The 21,108-nt window shown below is 40.7% G+C and overlaps 1 protein-coding gene across 1 annotated transcript in view; it reads left to right on the forward strand.

Annotated features, from left to right (window-relative positions):
* The first annotated feature begins 995 nt into the window (after nucleotides 1–995).
* Nucleotides 996–21,108, forward strand: part of RASGEF1C (RasGEF domain family member 1C) — an 89,207-nt gene continuing 69,094 nt past the window's right edge. The window contains exon 1 of the mRNA XM_081305485.1: nucleotides 996–1,223. The gene's annotated coding sequence lies outside the window, so the exon portion shown is untranslated. The remainder of the gene's footprint in view (nucleotides 1,224–21,108) is intronic.

Genomic DNA, 21,108 nt, shown 5'->3' on the forward strand with positions numbered 1-21,108 from the left:
AGCTTCTTCCCCAGAAATAGCCCTCACTTGGGTCTGACCCCATCTCTTGCCCCTGCCTGGTATAGATCACTCAGCTGTTCCCTGCTGCTGCCACCTCCACAGGCTTCTGCCTGCTGCTTCTCCCTCACATCCACTCTTAGTGGATAAAGATTCAAGCCCCACCAACCCATTGTGCCGGTGGTGGAGCAAACCTGGGTGGCCCAGAGTCGCATCCATGTGGAGATGTCATCTGGGCAACCAAGGCAGGGGGTCCAGAGGGATGCTAGGAAAGCCTTCAGGGGAACCAGGACCAGTATAGCTGGAGACAGTACCAGCACCTCCCTGGCAGAATTGGGGCTAAACCTGCCCTTATTGCGATACCCAAGGGACAGAATCCATCTCTTCCTCCTATCCTGGAGGAATTACCTGGTCCTGACCCCTTCCTCCTTAGTTCCCAGAACTTTTCAGCCTCCTTCATCACTCACTGGCCCTCATCGATGTCTACTGCTCATAGGGCCTTTGCCCTTGATCTCCGCTCTGCCCAGAACACACCTCCCCAGGCTCCTCATCTTTCAAGTCTCAGTCTAATGCCACATCCCAGAAAGGCCTGTCTACAGTAGCCCCATCCACACTCTGTCACCTCCCTATATTGGTTACTTTATGGTACTCAGCGCTCTGTAATTGTCTTTATTTTTTTGTTGTTTGTATGGATGGCAGCCCTGTCTCCCCCAGTGGGCAGAGCTGATCACCCCTGTGGAAAGAGGAGGCGGTGGGGAGGGGAGTTCAAGCGCAGAGTCTTCCAGGAACAATGCTCATCAGGGCAGTTCTGACTTGTGTGACCTGGCAACAGGGGTGGGAAGCGAGCCGCAGCGGAGGGTCCCCAAAGCAGGATTGGACGTCTGCCTTGACCCCGAGACCCAGGAGCAGAGGAGAGGCCTGGTGGACAGAGCCACCTAGGGTACCCACGAGGCGGCTTGCAAGGAGCGGGAATACAGTCGCTCTGCGGGGACTCCCGGGGCTCCACCCCGCGCCCCTCCCGCTCGGCGCTCCCCCTTGTGGCCGCGAGGGGGCGCCGAGCAACGCTCCTTCGGGGCCGACCGCCAGGCGCACGGGCGGGCTGCACCGGGATCTGAACGGGCTGCGGGCAACGGGCAGCGCCCCGGGTCTGCGGCGCCGCGGCTCTCAGCGGGCGCGGCGGGCGCTGCCCGTGGGCCGGGCCCGGGCTTCAGGCGTGCCGGGAGCCGGTGAGTGGTGGCTCGGCCAGGCGGGACACCTGGTGCTGCGGACAAGGGCGCGAGGTTCGCAGGCGCATGGGAGGGGCTGCAAGCGGCGGTGGGGCGCGGGGTGCGGGAGAGGTCGGGATGCTTAGGTGAGGGGCGGCGATCTGGGCGTGGATGGCTGGCATCCAAGCAGCTGGCGGGGACGCTCTGGTCTGACCCAGGGCACAGGTGCGCGCACGGGTGACAGTGCGCGTGGCCGGCGGGCCGGCGGGGCCCGGAACCGCGGCGCGCTGGAGTGTGAGGCCCGCGCGGCGAGGGGTGGACCGTGGAGGGGGCTGCGAGCTGCGTGGGAGTGTGCCCGGAGGGGCAGGCGTGCGCGTGGCGGGGTCAGCAGGGGCCGGGTCGCTGGGACTGGAGATACAAGGAGGAATAGCGGAGGGGACCAGCTTAGGGCACGCCCCCTAGCCCGTTGAGAGAGACCGGTTTCTGCCGTGAGCCCCCCGCCGCTCCACTCTGCGTGAAGAACGAGCTCCCTTCAGCCACTCGAGTGGCAGGAAAAGCCAGTCTTCACCCCGCACTGGACCTCAGTTTCCCCACCTATGAAATGGGGCGGCACAGCTTACTTGTAGGGTGCTTGTGAAGAAGGGAAAAGGGCCTTATCCTTGGAGGAAGAGGGTGTTGTCACAGAAGCTGGAATCGGATTTGAAAAATGTATCAGTGCTACCATCAGAGGGCCATCAGGACGGTGGGAGCTGCTTGGGGGCTCTGGGTGTGTCCCCCTCGCTGTGAGAGCGTGCACGAACAAGTGACCACTTCGTTTCTTCTATTTAGATTGGGATAAGGAGGGCTTCATGCTCAGCATGGAAAAGACCAACCTGGGGTGGAGGCGGTGAGGCTCCCCACCAGCTCTTACCTACTGCTTCCTGAGACTATGAGGCGCGTGTTCTGCTGAGAGACAGAGAGGGTTCTTGGAAAGGTCTACCTGTCAGATAGATGCTGTATTTCCATTTCATAGCGGACATACTGAGGCTTAGAGAGTTGACAAGATTTGTTCAGTCTCTGGGCCATGAAGTGGCAAAGGTGAGGGTCCAACCTACCGACCTGGGGAGCGCTGGGGTTTTCTATTCATTTGCCTAGAGTATTCATTGAGCACCTACTGTGTGCTGCCTACTTTCTGCCCCAGTAAGTGCTCTCTCCAGCTGGTGTAGGAGAGAGGAGGCCATCCAATTACAATTATCAAAGGAGAATCCCACCAGGTGTGATAGTACATACCTGTAATCCCAGCTATTGGGAAGCTCAGATGGCAGGATTGCAAGTTAAAGGTCAGCCTCCACAATTTAGCGAGACCCTGTCTCAAAAAATAAAAAGGGTTGGGAACATACTATAGTGATGCAGCCACATCAATGTTTATAGCAGCTCTATTCACAATAGCTAAGCTATGCAACCAACCTAGGTGGCCTTCAACAGATGAATGGGTAAAGAAAATGTGATACACACACACACACACACACACACACAAAATATATATAATGGAATATTACTCAGCCATAAAGAAGGATGAAATTATGGCATTTGCTGGTAAATGGATGGAACTGGAGACTATCATGCTAAATGAAATAAGCTAATCTCCCCCAAAACAAAGGCTGAATGTTCTCTCAGATAGGTGGATACTAACACACAATGGAAGAATGAAAGCTCTTTGGTTTAAACAAAGGGGAATGAAGGGAAGGGGATAGGAATGGGAAAGATAGAATGAATTCCTATGTTCATATATGAATACATGACCAGTGTAACTCCACACCATGTACCATAGCAAGAATTGGATCCTAATTAGATCAAGATATACTCCATGTATGTATAATATGTCAAAACGTACATTACTGTCAAGTATACCTAAAAACAACAAATTTCTAAAAATTGCTGTGGATGTAGCTCACTGGTAGATAGCTCTTAGGTTCAATTCCCAGAACCAAAAGAAAAAAATAAAAGGGAAATTGGAGGTCAATATCAGAGAACAAGTGCTAGGAAGAAAAACAATAAAATGAGGCAAATGGGGGCAGCTACTTAGCCTGTTCAGGGAAGATGTCCCTGAGCGGTGACCTCTGACCATGCTGTGAATGGAAGGATGGATCTCATGGGAAAAGTCTAAGGGAACAGCAGATTCAAGGTCCCTGAGGCAGGTACAGGTGGTGGACAGCAGGAGCTGAACCAAACAAAGCCAGTGAGAGGAGCTGGTGGAGTTTGGATTTTCATCTAGGTGCAGGGGGCAGACCTCAGAAGGTTTGGAGGTTGATGATTGAAAGGGTGTTCCTAATGGCTGTGGAGAGGTCTCCAGGAGGCAGGAGAGGGAGGAGCCTACTGGAGTCAACCTGGCAGAGATGGGACTGGGTCGTATAATCATGAGATAGATAGATACTTGTGAGGAGGATCCAATAGGCTCTGAGATTGTGCCATCCACCCTCTTGGGCCACAGCCACAAGGAGGCCTGGGTCCAGGAAGGACCTGCAGCATGAGTTCAAGCACTGCCCCACTCCCTGCATTCACCAGGGTGTATCACTACCAGTCTCCGATCTCCCTATGCCCAGTGGGGGATGAAGCGTAGTTGATTTAATCACACTTTCCATTTATTAGATCCAGATTTTGAATCAGAGTTGGAAAAACATTTCCCAGCTCAACTTGAAGAAATTCATTCATGTATTCTAATACTTGTTTGATGTTTCATTTAATGTACAGACCTAATCTAAACTTTTTCCAAATGTCTGTCCTTCTATTCCAACTCCCATTTGTTAAAAAGTCCATCTTCTCTCTAGTGATTAAAAATGTACCTTTATCACATGCTAAACATCCAAAAGCACTGGGCGTGTTTCTAGTCTCTTTCACAGGTGTGTTTATTTGTGTGCTGGTGAAAGCATTACAGTGTGTGTGTGTGCATGTGTGTACATGTGTGTGCACATGGGTGCACTCCAAAACACGTGTGTATTTAAAGACAAGAAAAGCTTTATTCAAGACTATTGCAATAGTCTTGTTGTATTTTGATACCTGTTTGGGCTGGTTTCTTACATTTATTTATTATTTCAAGAATTTCCTACCTGTTCCACTGTGTAGCTAGTATTTGCAAGGAATCATATTAAGTTTATGTTTCAGGAAAATGAACATCTTCATGAGGTTGTGTCGCCTCATCCAGAAACAGGAAAATGTCTTTATACGTGTTCAAGGCTACTTTGGGGAGTGATTTACGGCTTTCCTCTCATAGGTCTTTCACATTCCTTGTTAAGTTTACTCATGAGTATTTTGTCTTGTTTGCTGTAACTGTTTCTTAAGCTATGTCTTCTAGCTGGATATGGTTTCTATATGTGTAATTTTATGTCTTCCCACTTTACTAAATTTATTCGTTGTTAATTTTATCATTGATTCTTAGATAGTTCAGGTATTCTGTCACTTGCAAATTCAAATAGTTTTTCTTTACTGCTTTTCATACATTCACTGCTTTATTTTATCAAATTAAATTGGCCAATATTTTCAATCAATGTTAGAAATTGGATGGACCTTGTCCTTGACCTTAGTGAAGAAGGCCATTGGCACTTTCCCCATTTAGAAAGATGATGACTATAGAATGGGAAGAAATGGGTAGAGGGAGGGATGGATAGGTAAAATATTAAGGGAGTGTCTTAGTCCATTTTCTGCTCCTTTAAGAGAATACTAAAGACTTAATAATTTATAAACAATAGTTTATTTGGCTTATGCTTCTAGAGATGAAGTCCAAGATCAAGGGTCATATCCTTTAATAACAACCCACTCTCAAGATAACTAACCCAATGCCACAATAATGACATTAATCTATTGTTAGGCCATACCTCAACACTATCACATTGGGGATGAAGTTTCCAATACATGACTTTGGGGGACACATTCAAGCCATATCACAGAGTATCCATTGATTCCCATTTTAGTGGAAATATTTAATATTTGTGAAAGCCGTATATAGAAATGATAATGTCATCTCTCCTTAGCGCTATTAACATAGTGAATAATATTAGTGGATTTCCTTGTGTCAGGTCTGGGACTAGAGGGAGGAAAACAATAAGAAAAATATAGTAAAAATACTAAGCTATTCTTGCATTCAGGAAGCCAAACCCACTTGAGCATGATTTATTCTGTTTCAGTATGATTATATTAGTTATCAGTTGCTACAGAACAGGTTATCATCAACTCAGTGGCTTGAAGCAGCACAAGTTTATTATCTCACACTTTCTATGGCTTGGGAGTCTACACAGGGCTCGGCAGGGTTTCTGCTGGTGTTAGTCGAGACTAAGTTCCCACCAATCAGGGAAGAATTTGCTTTTCTACTCACTGTTTCTGTTGGCAGCATTTAGTTCTTTGAGGGTGTAGGACTGAGAGCTCAAATTTTTGCTGGCGGTTGGCTGGATGTCACTTTCAACTTTTGGAGGTAGTTCCTAGGGACCACCTCCAGTTCCTTGCCAGGTGGGCTTCCCCAGTGTGGCTGCTTACTTCATTAAACCAGCAAAGAGAAATTCTAGAGCAAATGTATTAGCAAATCAGTCACAATATAACACAACAAAACATAACTTATCATAAAATAACAGCATCACATAATCATGCTATCCCATCACTTTTGCCATATTCCATTGGTTGGAGAAAAGTCAAAGATTCCACCCATACTCCACAGTATGAATAGCAAAAGTCAGGCATCGTAAGTGGGTGCTGATGAGACCGTCCACCACTAGAGGGTTGGATTCTGATTGCTAATACTTATTTTTGTTAAAATTTCTCCAGTCATTCCTTGGCTTGACAAAGTTTAGCACTTGACAGGTTTCTTAAGAGCTTATGAGTATAATATTTCTTGATTCCTTTCTTCCTCTACCCTTAATATTTTAAGGATAGATTAGCTGGTTATAAAATCCTTCCTTGGCTCACACTTTCTTTCCTTAAATTTGTTAAGATCTTGCTATGGGTTGTATGACCTACACATTGTTGTCAAAAAGTAAGATATAAGCACACTTTTCTTTCCTTTGCAATTGACTTGATCATTTTTCTGGATTTCCAAAGGACTTTTTTTTTGTTGTTGTTTCTCTGTTTTCCTTGACTCTCAAAGTCTAATTTTTCCATTAGGCAGTGTCTTTAGAATTGATCTTATTGAAGATCAATTTTCTCAGGTACATGGGAGACACTGAATATGCAGATTCAAAGCTTCTTTTATTTCCATAAAGTTTTCTTGGATCATAGGTTTAAATGTTACTGATGTCATATTATTTTGTTTTTCTTTTTCAGAGTTTCCAAAAATATGTATTTTAGATCTTTCCCCACATGCCTCCCCACTTCTGTATCTAACCCTTCTTTTTTAAAAAAAATATTTATTTATTTATTTTAATTAGGTATATATAACAGCAGAATGCATTTTGACATATTGTAAACAATTGCAGCACAACTTTTCATTTCTGTAGTTGTACACAATGTAGAGTCTCACCATATGTGCAGTCATACAAGTACCTAGGGTAATAATGTCTATCTCATTCCACCATCTTTCCTGCCCCCATCTCCCCTCCATTGTGGATCAGCATCCACTTATCAGAGAGAACATTCAGCCTTTGGTTTTGGGGGATTGGCTTACTTCCCTGAGTACGATATTCTCCATCTCCATCCATTTACCTGCAAGTGCCATAATTTTATTCCCTTTTAATGCCGAGTTATATTCCATTGTCTAACACTTTCTTCTGTGATTCTCTTCACTATTTTGTTTACTTGTTTTATGGCTGATTTCATTCATTTTCTTAATTACCATTATTAAATTCTTAGTCAAATCTATTCTTCTTAAGAGATTTTCTAATTTAGTTTCTGGCTGATTCTGACTTTTCCTTATTTTCTTTGCCCAGTTCAGACAACTCTAATTTCATGTTCACCTATTTTTTGTCCATTTTTGTTGAAGTTATGAATTTATAATTTAGGGGTTTTAAATGTACATATGTATGATTGTTTTCTTAGAGTGTCTTATTCAGGTTACCATAACAAAACACCATAGTATCTAGGTGGTTTTTAAATGACAGAAATTTTTTCCTCACAGTTTTGGAGATTGGGGTGTACAATATCAAGGCACCAGAATATTAGCCATCCAGTAAGGGCCCACTTTTTGGTTGATAGACCACGTTCTTACTGCCACTTCCCATGAGGGAAGAGATCTCTGGGGTCTTTTTAAAAATAAAGGCATGAATTTCATTAGTGAGGGCTTTCCTCTTAGACCTAATCACCTCTCAAAGGCCCCATCTTATCACATTGGCCATTAGGTCTCCACATATGAATTTTAGGGAACACAAACATTCAGTCTGTAGCACAAGGCAATTCAAGCCAGAGTTTTGGGTTACATTTTTCCCTTTGTAAATTGGTTTATGGGGATTATGTTGGCTTTGTATGGATATTGTCTGTCATTGTCTGTTAACTTAGAAACATCTTTCTTGAACAGATGACGGAAGGCAGGAGTTGGGGATTTGGGGACCAAACTAGGCATCCTAGTTTGAGACTTCCCTCTTGATACACTGAGGTCTTTACTTGGAGTCTTTTGGGAGGGGGGAGCCATTCCATGCCTCTGAGTTTACCAGTCACTTTTGCTTCCTCAAATTTCTGCTTGTATCTTCTGTGAATTTACTGCTAAGCCTCCGAAGACTCTACTTCTAAGCCACAGGCCTGTCCCCTAGAAGCAGGGCCTTGCCAAGACAGCCACCTCAGGCTAAATATACTTTCTGTCCCTTTTGATTTCCTAAGTGCTCTGAACCACTGGTCTTTGCTCGTTCTCTATATTTCCCCATGTAGGACTTTCTTCAGGGGACATTTCATCTTAGCTCTTGAACCCAGCTCTCCTCTCCTGTTTTTAACATGATGCCCACTCCCTCCTCCAATACCAGTGTGGTCTCTGGAGCCAGTTCTGAAGGTTGGAATTTTCTTTCCTCACTCACACCAGTTGGAAGCGTGAAATGTCCTGTCTCCTCTTCACGCAGGGGCTGAGGGTATGGGTGGTTACATTAGCTCTCTTGGTTGATCTGTATTGGCTTTTATCATAAAGAGATTTAGACTTAGGTGGCTGCTATTACCCTGGGGAATTAGAAATGTCACCAACCTTATTACTTGCAAAAGATTCATAAAGTACTGTGTACTCTGTCAAAATTCATCAGTTTTTCACAATTGGAACATTTGCAATATCTTACTGCTCATATTTTGGTAAACCATAAAAAAAGTAAGTTGCAGGGATCGTAGTATCAGCAACATATTGAAATAACCTGGATATCATACTCAAGAAATTAAACATTAATTACAATTTTTTTCTCCTATACAGTTCATATTCAGCTTTTTTCAGTTGCCCCTGAATGTCCTTTTGGGCCTTATTTTTAAAATGAAGAATCTAATCAGTGGTCAAACATTGTGTTGGCGTGTCATGTCTTTTAAATTCTTTTAATCTGCAATAATCCCTCCATTTATTCCCCATCTTTTGAAAGCTCTGTATCAGTTTTCTCACATGATCTGGATCTGTTAGACTCTATGAAAAACAATAAAAGTTGTTTCAGGCCAAACTCATTTTAAGATTACCAAATGTGAGACTTGTTTAAAATTACAGAGTGTGTGTGATTACAGGGTGTGATACCAGTGCCTTCCCCTAGCTTGTGTCCCTCTGGGGTTGGTGATATCTATCAGCAAGTGTGGAAAGTGGGTAAGGAGAGGAGAAGTGTTATACCTTCGCCTGGATAGCCACTGGGGAGGGCCTTGGGCCAAAGGCTGTACAAGAATGTTCTGTGATACCTTGGGGATTCTGCCTCAGTTTCCCTTCCCACAACTTGAGTGTCCTTCCCAGTCCTCTTCCATATCACTGCATCCTCCCAGGGGACTGCCTCCTATTCCCCCACCTGTGGACCTGCCCCTGTGGGTCCAGCTCTGCCTCACTGGGTTTCCCTTTCAGCAAAGGTACCTGCCGTGTTCATAACATGCAAGTCACCCTAAAGGATTCCACGAGCAATTAAATGTGGTAGAAAGCACCCAAGTCACTGCTCTGATCAGAATGTGTACCCCAAAATTCATAGCTGAAGCTCAATCACCAAGATGATGGCATTAAGAGGTAGCGCTTTTAGGAAGTGATTAACTCATGAGGTTGGAACCCTCGTGAAAAAGGTTAGTGAATTTATAAAAGAGGTACAAGGAGTTGTTTGCACCTTCTTCCATGTGAGGAAGCAGCAACAATACACCATCTATGGAGCAGACGGTGAGGCCTCACCAGACATCAAATCTGCTGATCTTGATCTTAGACCTCCTGGCTCCAGAACTATGGGAAATAAACTTCTATTATATATAAATTGTCCAGCCCAAGTATTTTGTGATAGCCCTAAGGACGGACTAGCACACACTACCTCCTCACTGCTGACTCTTATACTCCCAAGACACTAATGGGGCTAATAATACCAAGGGTTGGAACAGAGCAGGTATCCACTGTGCATTCATTTCCTTCCCTTCTTGGGGGAGCCAACATGTGTCCCTCATTTTCAGAAATGATAACCTAGGGACCTGACATTCCTCAGCCCAGAAGAGTTCCCTGGGGCCAGAGCCTCCAGAAGGAAGCCCTTTCGTGTTCTGCAAAAAGATACTAGTGTCCTATTGACTTCCATGGTTTCCTTAGGGCATTAGTATCCAATACTCAGCTGCCAAGGATGCCCCAAACTACTGAGCCCATAACTTGGCCAGGAAGAGCCCTGTCAATTTTATCTGTGAGAGACCCATGAGTACGGGGTAGGGAGTGCTCAGTTTCACTATTTTTTAATAAAGTTAACACAGGCTCTAGTGTTACCAGATAAAGGCCTTTGCATCCTGCACCAAGGACCATTCTGACTGGCAAATTCCTGCTTTCCATACAATGATATGCTAAAGGCCAAGAAGTAATGCAACTTCTTGGAATTTACTAATAATGCCCCTGCTGAGTAAATATTTACTTGGTTTATTTGTCGTTAGCCAGCTCTCTGGCACTGTGACAAAATACCTTAGAAAGGACCAAAGAGAGTTAGCAGGACATTGGATATAGGGCTGGCCACAGGGACTCCACCAGTGAGAGGGATCTGCCTTGCCAGTGAAGGTTTGAGGAGAGCCTCACCTGCCTCAGCCTTGGGGCTACACACCTGGTTCTACTTTTGGGGTTGATGTTGGATCTTTGAAAGCCTCAAATTGTTTGGGTCTCATCATCCTGATGTTACTCAGAAATGCTTGTGGTTAAATGTTGCTTTGTAATACATAATATTTATTACTTATTACCAAGTAGGGTGGGCCAAGTTCTTTATGAACATTATCTCCTGAGACTGGACATAAACAAAACAGAGAACAAACAATAGAGGAAAACCCCTTTGGAAAAGGTGAATAATGTTGATGAACTGTTGCAAGACTGACTAATACAAAGAGAGAGAGCAAGAAACACAAGTGACCAAATTCACGAATGAAAAAGGAGACAACATTGCAAATTCCACACACATGAAAAGGAGAGTAGGGGATTTTTATGAAGTCCCAATATATTTGATACTTTAGATAAAATGAACAAATACTTTGAAAGATACAACTTACCAAATTAACATAAAAAGAAATAGAAAACCTGAACAATACTATTTCCATTAAATAAATAGAGTTTATAATTACAAAACTTTCACAGACAGAAAGTCTCATGTCTGAGAGACTTCTCCAGTAGATTCTGTCAAATATTCCAGGAAGAAATACCGGGGAACACTCATTCAGTTAGTAGAAATTAATATGTCTGGCAATAACAAACATGAGAGAAGATGTGAGATAGAAACCCTTGTCATCTTTATGTGGGAGTGTGAAATAGTACAACCAGTTTGCAAAACCACTTTTAGAATAGTCTAGTAAAGTCAATACTTGCCACATATCCTGTAAAAAAGCAGCTCCCCATCAGCAATATATGAGTGTACCTTTTCCCCCGCATCCTCGCCAAACAAGTTATTGTTGTTTGTCTTCATAATAGCTGCCATTCTGCCTGGAGTGAGATGAAATCTTAGAGTAGTTTTGATTTGCATTTCTCTATTTGCCAGAGATGATGAGCATTTTTTCATATATTTGTTGACTGATTGTATATCCCCTTCTGAGAAGTGTCTGTTCAGGTCCTTGGCCCATTTATTGCTTGGGTTATTTGTTTTTTCGGTGCTTAGCTTTTTGAGTTCTTTATATACCTTAGAGATTAGTGCTCTATCTGATGTATGAGGGGTAAAGATTTGCTCCCAAGATGTGGGCTCTCAATTTACCTCACAGATTGTTTCTTTTGCTGAGAAGAAACTTTTTAGTTTGAATCCATCCCATTTATTGATTCTTGGTTTTAATTCTTGCACTATAGGAGTCTTACTAAGGAAGTTGGGGCCTAATCCCATATGATGGAGATTAGGGCCTACTTTTTCTTCTATTAGATGCAGAGTCTCTGGTTTAATTCCTAGGTCTTTGATCCAATTGGAGTTGAGTTTTGTGCATGGTGAGAGATAGGGGTTTAATTTCATTTTGTTGCATATGGATTTACAGTTTTCCCAGCACCATTTGTTGAAGTAGAAAGCAGTATGGAGATTCCTTGGAAAACTGGAAATGGAACTACTATTTGACCCAGCTATCCCTCTTCTTGGTCTATACTCAAAGGACTTAAAAACAGCATACTACAGGGACACAGCCACATCAATATTTATAGCAGCACAATTCACAATAGCTAAACTGTGGAACCAACCTAGATGCCTTTCAGTAGATGAATGGATAAAAAAAAAGTGGTATGTATCACAGTGGAATTTTATTCATCAATAATAGAGAATAAAATCATGGCATTTGCAGGTAAATGGATGGCGTTGGAGAAGATAATGCTAAGTGAAGTTCACCAATCCCCAAAAAACAAAATGCCAAGTGTTTTCTCTGATAGTTAGGCTGACTCATAGTGGGGTAGGGAGGGGGAGCATGGGAGGAATAGTCCAACTCTAGATAGGGCAGAGGGGAGGGAGGGAAAGGGAGGGGGCATGGGGTTATGTGGAATGTGATGGACATCATTATCTAAAGTACATGTATGAAGACATGAATTGGTGTGAACATACTTTATATATGACCAGGGATTATGAAAAATTGTGCCGTAAATGTGTAATAAGAAGTGTAATACATTCTGCTGTCATTTTTTTAAAATCAATTAAAATTTTTTTTACAAATAGAAAATAAAAGAGTATTTCCACCCTGGGGTGTTCCTAAGAGAATTTTATGTACATGAGTTCTGGGACTCTGCTCTTGGTAGGAGAAACTGGAACCAACCTAAATTCCATTGGAGGAAAATGGAAAAGGAAATGTGACACACTCACATGATGGACCATCACACCACAGAATCTCAGGGACATCATGTAAAGTAAAAGAAAAATGTACACAGGATGATATCATTTTCATAAAACATAAAAACAAGCAAGCTATATAACATGTTGTTTAGGGATTACCTATTTCTGAAATACAAATGTTTTGCAAATAAGTGTTTTTAAAGTTCCACAAAACAATGATTAAGTATGTGAAATGATGAATATTTTGATTAGTTTGATTTAGCCATTTCACAATATATACCTCTATTGAAATATCTTGTTACTGTGAATATATACACTTTTTATTGGTCACTATTATATAAAAGGTATATAATTATACCTTTTAATTTATTAAAAATAAATTTTAAATTGATTCCAGACAATGTGGATTGGGCTGAGGGAGGGGGAGGAGAGAGGAGGAGGATACAGATAATTAATGGTATTCTAGTGCTTAATTGGCCGTACGGGCTCCAGGTATCTAATTTGTTATCATGCTTCATGACATATATGCTGCCAGTCTTTTTATGTATTGCATAACAATCCTTTTCAACAAATACATCCTTTGTCCAAAATGCTTGAGGCAGGAAGTGTTTCTGATTTCTGATTTCTTCAGATTTTGGAATATTTGTACATCACACATAATAAAATATCTTGGGCATGGCACCCAAGTCTAAACATGAAATTCATTTATGTTTTATATACAATTTACACACATAGGAATTTGGGGATTTCAGAATACAGATTCTCAATCTGTAATAAAAGACTGAGAGGACATTCCCCCCACCATCATCTCTCTAACCTCCTCTTGTTGGTCTGTTTTCCCTTGGGAGACCACTAATTAATCAAGCCACATAGTTATCAGGGCGCACAGTGACCCTGAGTTCATATGTGTGAGGGCTGCAGTTGAGGTCAACTCAAAGGGAGCTTTCAGAATGATGGGATGCTCAACTGCTCTTGAAGGTCAAACAGGAGTCAGGCAAAATGTATGTGGCTGAAGAAGGAGAGGAGGGATGAGCAAGTGTCAAGGCCCCAGCATGAGAGACTCTGGTGGCTCAGTGCTTGCCCTCTGAAGCCAGTCATGGACTACTCCATTGTCACCTTACTGCACAGGGAAGGAAGATGGCACCAGGTTTGCAGGAAGGATCTGGACCTTCTTTCTTTTCCTTTTCATTTAAAAGTTTTATTTTTAATTGACATATAAGAGGCTAAGGGCAAGAGGATTGCAAGTTCAAAGCCAGCCTCAACAACTTAGCAAGGCCCTAAACAACTCAGTGAGACCCTGTCTCTAAGAAAGAAAAAAAAAAAAAAATATATATATATATATATATGTGTGTGTGTGTGTGTGTGTGTGTGTGTGTGTGTGTATATATATATATATATATATAAAAATATATATATATATATATATATATTTATATATATATATATATATATATATATAAATAAATAAAATGAGCTGGGGATGTGGCTCCATGCTTAAGCACTCCTGGTTCAATCCCCAGTACCACCCCCCACGCAAAAAAGTACTTATTTATAGGGAATGGTGTTATAATTTCATACTTGTATATATGTATAATGATCAAATCAGGGTAATTTGCATTTCCATCTCCTCAAATATTATCATTTCTGATATGTTGGGAGCCATCAAACTTTAGTTATTTAGAAAAGTGTAAGTAATTGTTGTAGACTATAGTTACTGCAGTGTCATAGAACTACTTCCTTATCACCTCGCTGTATTTTGGCACCCGATGTCCACCCTCTCTTTTAACCAGCAACTTCCTAGTTTTCCTGGCAATCTACAGCAAACCTCATGCACCAGAAAGAAAGGTAGAGGAGCGAAGAGATGAGGCCAGAACAAAACAGGAACAGGCTGGGGGCACCCTTAGAGAGGAGGGTCACCCTGCACACTCAGCTACTGGACCCTGAACAGTTAGCGTGTGGATTGGGGACATTGGGTTGACTGAAACCCCAGAAATTAATCACATGCCAGGGCCCCTGTAGGGAGTTGCAATCTACTTATGACAAATTTCCACCAAAATGGTTTAACTTCCCAGTACTTTAATGTTTGACCATTCGTGGCACCCATCCGTCACCTGGGAAGTGGCCATATCCCCACCAGGGCTTTCCCCCAGCTTAGAACTTCTGACAAAGAGGCTGTTTTGACAAGCCCCTTAAGAATAAAAAATTGCACATTCAGTGTTTTTTGTGAACGTGTGCAAGGCAGATTGTGGAAAAGGCTTAAAGAGGCTAAGATGACAGAGCATGTGACAGCTGCTCCTGGGATGTGAATTGCAGGCCCCCAGTGGCCTGTGGTTTGAAAACAGATGTTTCTGCATGAACGCAGCCAAATTGTATTAGCACTTTGGATGATGAAAAGGGCTTTAAGTGCCTGCGTGTTGCAGTTCTGAAATGTTTGCTGGGGAAAATGTACTTCTATTTTGCAAACAGCGAGTATAAGAAGGAGGAACAAATTAGGTTATGGTGCCGTAACCAATTTCGTGAGTGGAGTCGTTGACAGATGCACATTGCATATAATAAACGTGATCAGTGATGCTGCCACTTACCTTAATGAGGAGAGAGAGAGAGACACGCAGAGCCCAGCACCCCTTCCTGCTGCTGTCTTCATCCCCAGCTCTGACAGGGAGAAGGGCCCAGCGGGACTGCCTCCCCAAAGCCCAAGGTCACCGGCAGGCCAGTAGGACTTTCAGGGAGAAAGTCACAAGCCTTTCTCTTTTTTTTTCCCAACAAAAAATGTTCTTATAGAAATTTTCAAAAAACATGAAGAATGTAATGAACATGAACCATCCAATACCCATCTTCCAGCTCCCATGGCTGTTAATTCTCAGTTCATCTTCCATGATCTATACTCCCACCCTGTTAAGTTCTTAAAGCAAATCTAAGACATGAAATCAGTTTCTCTCATGACTTTGATTTGAGTCATGATTTTATTCGCATAACCATCATGCCATTGACACACCTCATTAAATTAATAATAATTCTTAATATTGTTGCCTTAGTCTGTTTTCTGTTTCTATAACAAAATATCTAAGACCAGGTAATTTATAAAGAATAGAGGTTTATTTAACTCACACTTCTAGAGACTGGGAATCCAAGAGCATGGCACTGGCCTCTGCCCAACAACTGGTTGGGCCTACTTGCTACATTATAACATGGTGGAGGGAATCACATGATGAAACAGAGCAAGCATGCTAGCTTGGGTCTCTTTTCCACCTTCTTCCACAAATGCCATCATAAGAACCCCACCCTCAAGATCTCATCTAATCTTAATTATCTCCCCCCCCCCCGAAAAAGCCCCATTTACAAATATCACTAACATATGAATTTGAGAATTAAGTTTCCAACACATGAACTTCTGACATACACATTCAAACCACAGCCATCATCAAATAATACTCAGTCCATAATCATATGCCCTCATTACTTAAAATCTATCTGTTTGCAGTTGTTTTTTACAAATCAGGAAAGATACAAATTCTACATGTTGCATTTACTTTGTTTTTTTTAGTTGTCAATGGACCTTTATTTTTATTTATTTAATATGCATTACTGAGAATTGAACCCAGTGCCCCACACATGCTAGGCAAACACTCTACACTGAGCCACAACCCCAATCCTTGTATTTACTTTTTATACCTCTTGAACTTCTTTTATTCTGTAATAGTCCTTCATCTCTCCTTTTTAAAATTTTCTTTCATTTGGTCTTCATTCCATTAATTTGCTAGATAAATGGGGACATTTGTCCTGCAGAGTATCCTTGTGTTCTGAATTTTGCTTTTTATATCCTTAGGATGTCATTTAACTTGTTTGTCTATCTCTTACTCTTCTCCAAAGTAGTATTTAGATCTATAGTAACACTGACAAAAGGTAAAATTAACAATTACAAAAGGTAAAATTAGCATTTTATTTAACTGACTATATCCAAAATATTATCATTCCAATATAGTGTAACCAATACAAAATTTACTGAGGATTTATGCTACATTCTTCAAAACCAGATGTGGTTTTTTGTGTTTACAGCACATCTAAGTTCCAGTGTTGTTTTCATCAGAAATGATTTATCTGAATTTAGATTTCATGGAAATTGCAATTTAAAAAATGCACTTAAAACTTTTTGAATAACTGTAGCAGACATTGGGTTTTATAAACCTCTTTTTTTAAGTTATGTAGTCAATATATAATAAACACTCAAAACATATAGATATATGTAAACTCTTATAAAACATGACTATAAGTAAAATAATGCACATAATCCATCCAGTTGCTTTCACTTAGCATAATTATTTTAGAATATACAGTCATCCCCCATTATCCACAGAGGATATGTTCCAAGACCTTCAGTGGATGCCTGAAACTGAGGGTAGTATCGACAGTGTGAATATACTAGACAGAGGGATAATTCATGTCCTTGGCAAGAGAGAGTGGGACAGCACAAGATTTCATCAAGCTACTCAGAATGGCCTACAAAGTAAAGTTTATGAATTACTTATTTCTGGAATTTTCCTTTTCATATTTTCATACCATATTGCCTATGGGTAACTAAATAGGAAAAAACAAAATTACACGTAAGGAGAAACTACTATGTCCATGTTGCTATATGTATCAAGAGTTTCTTCTTTTTCCTTGCTGAGCAGTTTTTCCTTTGTATGGATATACCACAGTTTGTTTATAGTGACAAGCATTATTTAAGATGGCCCCAAATTCCTGCCTCATGTCTCACATATTATTCCCGTAAGTGTGACAGGTACCTCTGAATGTGATGAGATATTTGAGTGTCAGGTATGTTACATGGCAGAAGGGATTTTACAGATGTAGTCAGACATACTTAGGCCTCAAAGAAATTCTCTTCTTGGTCTTGAAGAGGCAAACTACCATGTGTGGAGAAGGCTAGTGACCTCAGAACTGAGGGCCTTGGACTTACAACCATAAGGAAATAAATTCTGTCAACCAGTGAGCTTAGATGGGAACCCAGAGCTCAGACTAGACAGAAACTCCTACTGATACCATGTGTCTTTGTCCGTTTTCTGTTGCTACAACAGAATAACTAAGACTGAGCGATTTATAAAAAGCAGAGGTTTATTTGGATTCAGAGTTCTAGAAGCTGGGAAGTTCAGGATGGGACTCCATCATCTATTCAGCTTGTGGTAGGGCTGTATGCTACATCAACTCAGGGAAGATAGTGGAAGGGTCAATGTAGAAGACAAAATCTAGGGCAGGAACTTACTTTATAAGAACCCGCTGTGTGGTAACTAACCCAGTTCCATAAAAGGTGGAACTCACTTCCTGAAGAAAGGCATTAGTCTACTTAATGATCTAATCATTTCTCAAAGACCCCACCATCTCTCAATGTTTTAGTCTGGGATCCAAGTTTCAACATGCACTTTGGAGGGAACAAACTGCATCTAAAAAAAAACCATAGCATCATTACCAGTTTTTGAATGCCTGAGCAAAGAATTAAACTAGAATGTTCCAGAATCCTGGCCCAAAGGAAGAGAGAAATAATAAATTTTTCTTATTTTAAATCACTGTGTGGTAATGATAAGAAATGAGGGTTTGTATCCATTGCATCTGTTGATGGATATTTGAATTGTTTATGCTTTGTAACTATTATAAATAAAGTTGCTATAGAAATTTATATGCTAGTGGATATATGATTTTATTTTTCTTGGATAAATACCTATAAGTGAAATGGCTAGGTAATATGGTAAATCCATGTTTAACTTTTCAAAAAACTGCCAAATTCTTTTCAACAGTGGTTGATCATTATATGTTCCTCTAACAGCCTGTGAAAATTTCAGTTGCTCTACATCCTTGAGACATTTGATATTGTCAGTCTTTTATATTTTAGCCATTCTAATAGGTACATAGTGGCTTCAATTCTCATTTCCCTAATGGCTAATAATATTAAGAATCTTTTCTTATGCTACCACATGTAAATCTTCTTTGATAAGTGCCAGTTCAAATACTTTGCACACTTTTCTTTATTATTATTATTATTATTGTTTTGAGAGTTCTTTATGTAGTCTTGGTAAAAGTTTTGTCACATAATGATTTATAAGTCCTCCTGCCCCACTATGTGGCTATCATTTTATTCTCTTCATAGAATCTGTGTGTGTGTGTGTGTGTGTGTGTGCACGCTAGGGATTGAACCCAGGGGCACTTAACCACTGAGCCACATCCCCAGTACTTTTTTTTTTTTTTAGTATTTTTATTAAGAGCAGGATCTCACTGAATTGCTTAGGGCCTCGCTAAGTTGCTGAGGCTGGCTTTGAATTCACGATCCTCCTGCCTCAGCCTCCTGAGCTGCTGGGATCACAAGTGTGCACCACCATGCCCAGCTTCATAGTGTCTTTTGAAGAGCATAAGTTCTTAATTTTGATGAAGTTGGGCATAGTGACCCATGCCTGTGATAGTAGCTGTACTTGGGAGACTAAGGCAGGAGAGTCACAAATTCAAGATGAGGCTAGGCAATTTAACAAGACCCTGTCTCAAAGTAAAATAAAAAGACTGGGGATATAGCCTAGTGATAGAGCACTTGCCTAGCATGAGCAAGACCCTGGGTTCAGTTCTAGTACCCTCACTCCCTGCCAAAAGCATTGACCTTAATTTTGATAAAGTCTACTTTGTCAATTTTTTTAACATCACCTGTGTTACAAAGATTATATCCTGTATTTTTTCTCTGGAAACTTTATTGCTTTCAGTTTTGCTGGTATTCCTATGATACATTTCTAGTTAATTTTTGTTTGGGGTAGGAAAAGTGGATCAGTATCAATTTTTTTTTTTGCACAAGTTAATGAATTGTTCCAACATCATTTGTTGAAATCACCATTTTTCTACACCAAATTACATTTGTATCTTCTTAAAATGTCTACTGATTATATATTTGTGGCTCTGTTTCTAGACTGCCTATTCAATTCATCTCTTTATATATCTGGATATGCTAACACCCTACTCTTTTGATGACTATAGGTTTAAAACAAGTCTTGAAGATAGGTAGTGCTTTACAAATGCTCCCAATGTTGTTCTGTATTAAAAGTGGGTTTGGCTATTCCATTTCCTTTGTATTCGGAAATACAATTTACAATCGTTTTTTCAGTTAATAGTATATATAGATCCGTTTGGGAGATTTGACATCTTAATAATACTGAATTTCTGATCCATGAACAGATATTTGTTTGGGTATTTAATCTCTCTCAATAAAGTTTATAGTTTTCCATGTACAGCTCTTGTGTGTGCTTTTCTTACATTTAGCCTTAACTAATACTTAGTTTCCATGGGGCTGGGGATGTGGCTCAGCGGTAGCGCGCTCGCCTGGCGTGCGTGCGGCCCGGGTTCGATCCTCAACACCACATACCAACAAAGATGTTGTGTCTGCCGAGAACTAAAAAATAAATATTAAGAAAATTCTCTCTCTCTCTCTCTCTCTCTCTCTCTCTCTCTCTCTCTCTCTCTCCTCTCTCACTCTTAAAAAAAATAAAATAAAACTATTTCCTAGCTCTTAAAAAAAAAAAAACTAATACTTAGTTTCCAAATATTTGGGAGTTTCCTAGATATCTTTGTAAATGATATCTACTTTAACTCCTTTTGGTCAAAGAATGTATTTTCTAAAACTTGAATCTTTTTAAATGTACTGAGACGAGTTTTATGACCCAGAAGATGTTCTACATTATTAAAGGTGGCTATAGTTTGGATGTTGAATTTCCCCAAAGGCGCAGTGTTAAAGGCTTGGTCCCCAGTTTGGTGCTGTTGGGAGGTGATGGAAACTTGAAGAGGGGGAGCCTCCTAAGAGGAGGTCTTCCAGTCATTGGGGGTTTGCCTTGAAGAAGACAGTTCCACTATCTTCTTTCCACTTTCTTCTTTCTCCTTTTCTCTTTATCTACAGTTATATTCCTTGATCTGAAACCTATTTTGACGATGATATAGATATAATAATTATAATTATATATTATAATTATTGGGAGATTTGACATCTTAATAATACTGAATTTCTGATCCATGAACAGATATTTGTTTGGGTATTTAATTTCTCTCAATAAAGAGAAATTAAACTTTCTTTTCTATTCTCATTCATTTTGAATTTAAACTAGGGTTCTATGGTTCTTGCTTTTGTAGCCAATCCAAACATCTCTGCCTCTTAGTTGAGTTGTTTAGACTGTTTATATTTAATGAGATTATTGATATTGTTGAATTTAAAACAACAATCTTAATATTTATATTTTATTTATTCCACATGTTATTTTATTCTTTTATCTTATTTTTTATTTCTTTTGGATTAATTGGGTATTTTAATGATTCTATTTTATCTCCTTTGTTGACTTGTTAGCTATATGCTTTTGCTATGTTGTTTTAGCATTTGATTTAAGTGTCATAATACACTTTTTGTTTCTGCCTACACCATCAATACAGTCTTGGCAAAATAAAATGCATATTTATTATTTAAAACTTTTCAAGTGTCCTGAACAGCTTATTGGGATTCTCCCCTCGAGGTCTCACAAATCTGTGTCTGGAGTCTCATCTGAGGCTAGGGTCTCCATCCA

Source organism: Spermophilus citellus (genome assembly GCF_964194105.1).
Source record: "Spermophilus citellus genome assembly, chromosome: 1".
Taxonomy (NCBI): domain Eukaryota; kingdom Metazoa; phylum Chordata; class Mammalia; order Rodentia; family Sciuridae; genus Spermophilus; species Spermophilus citellus.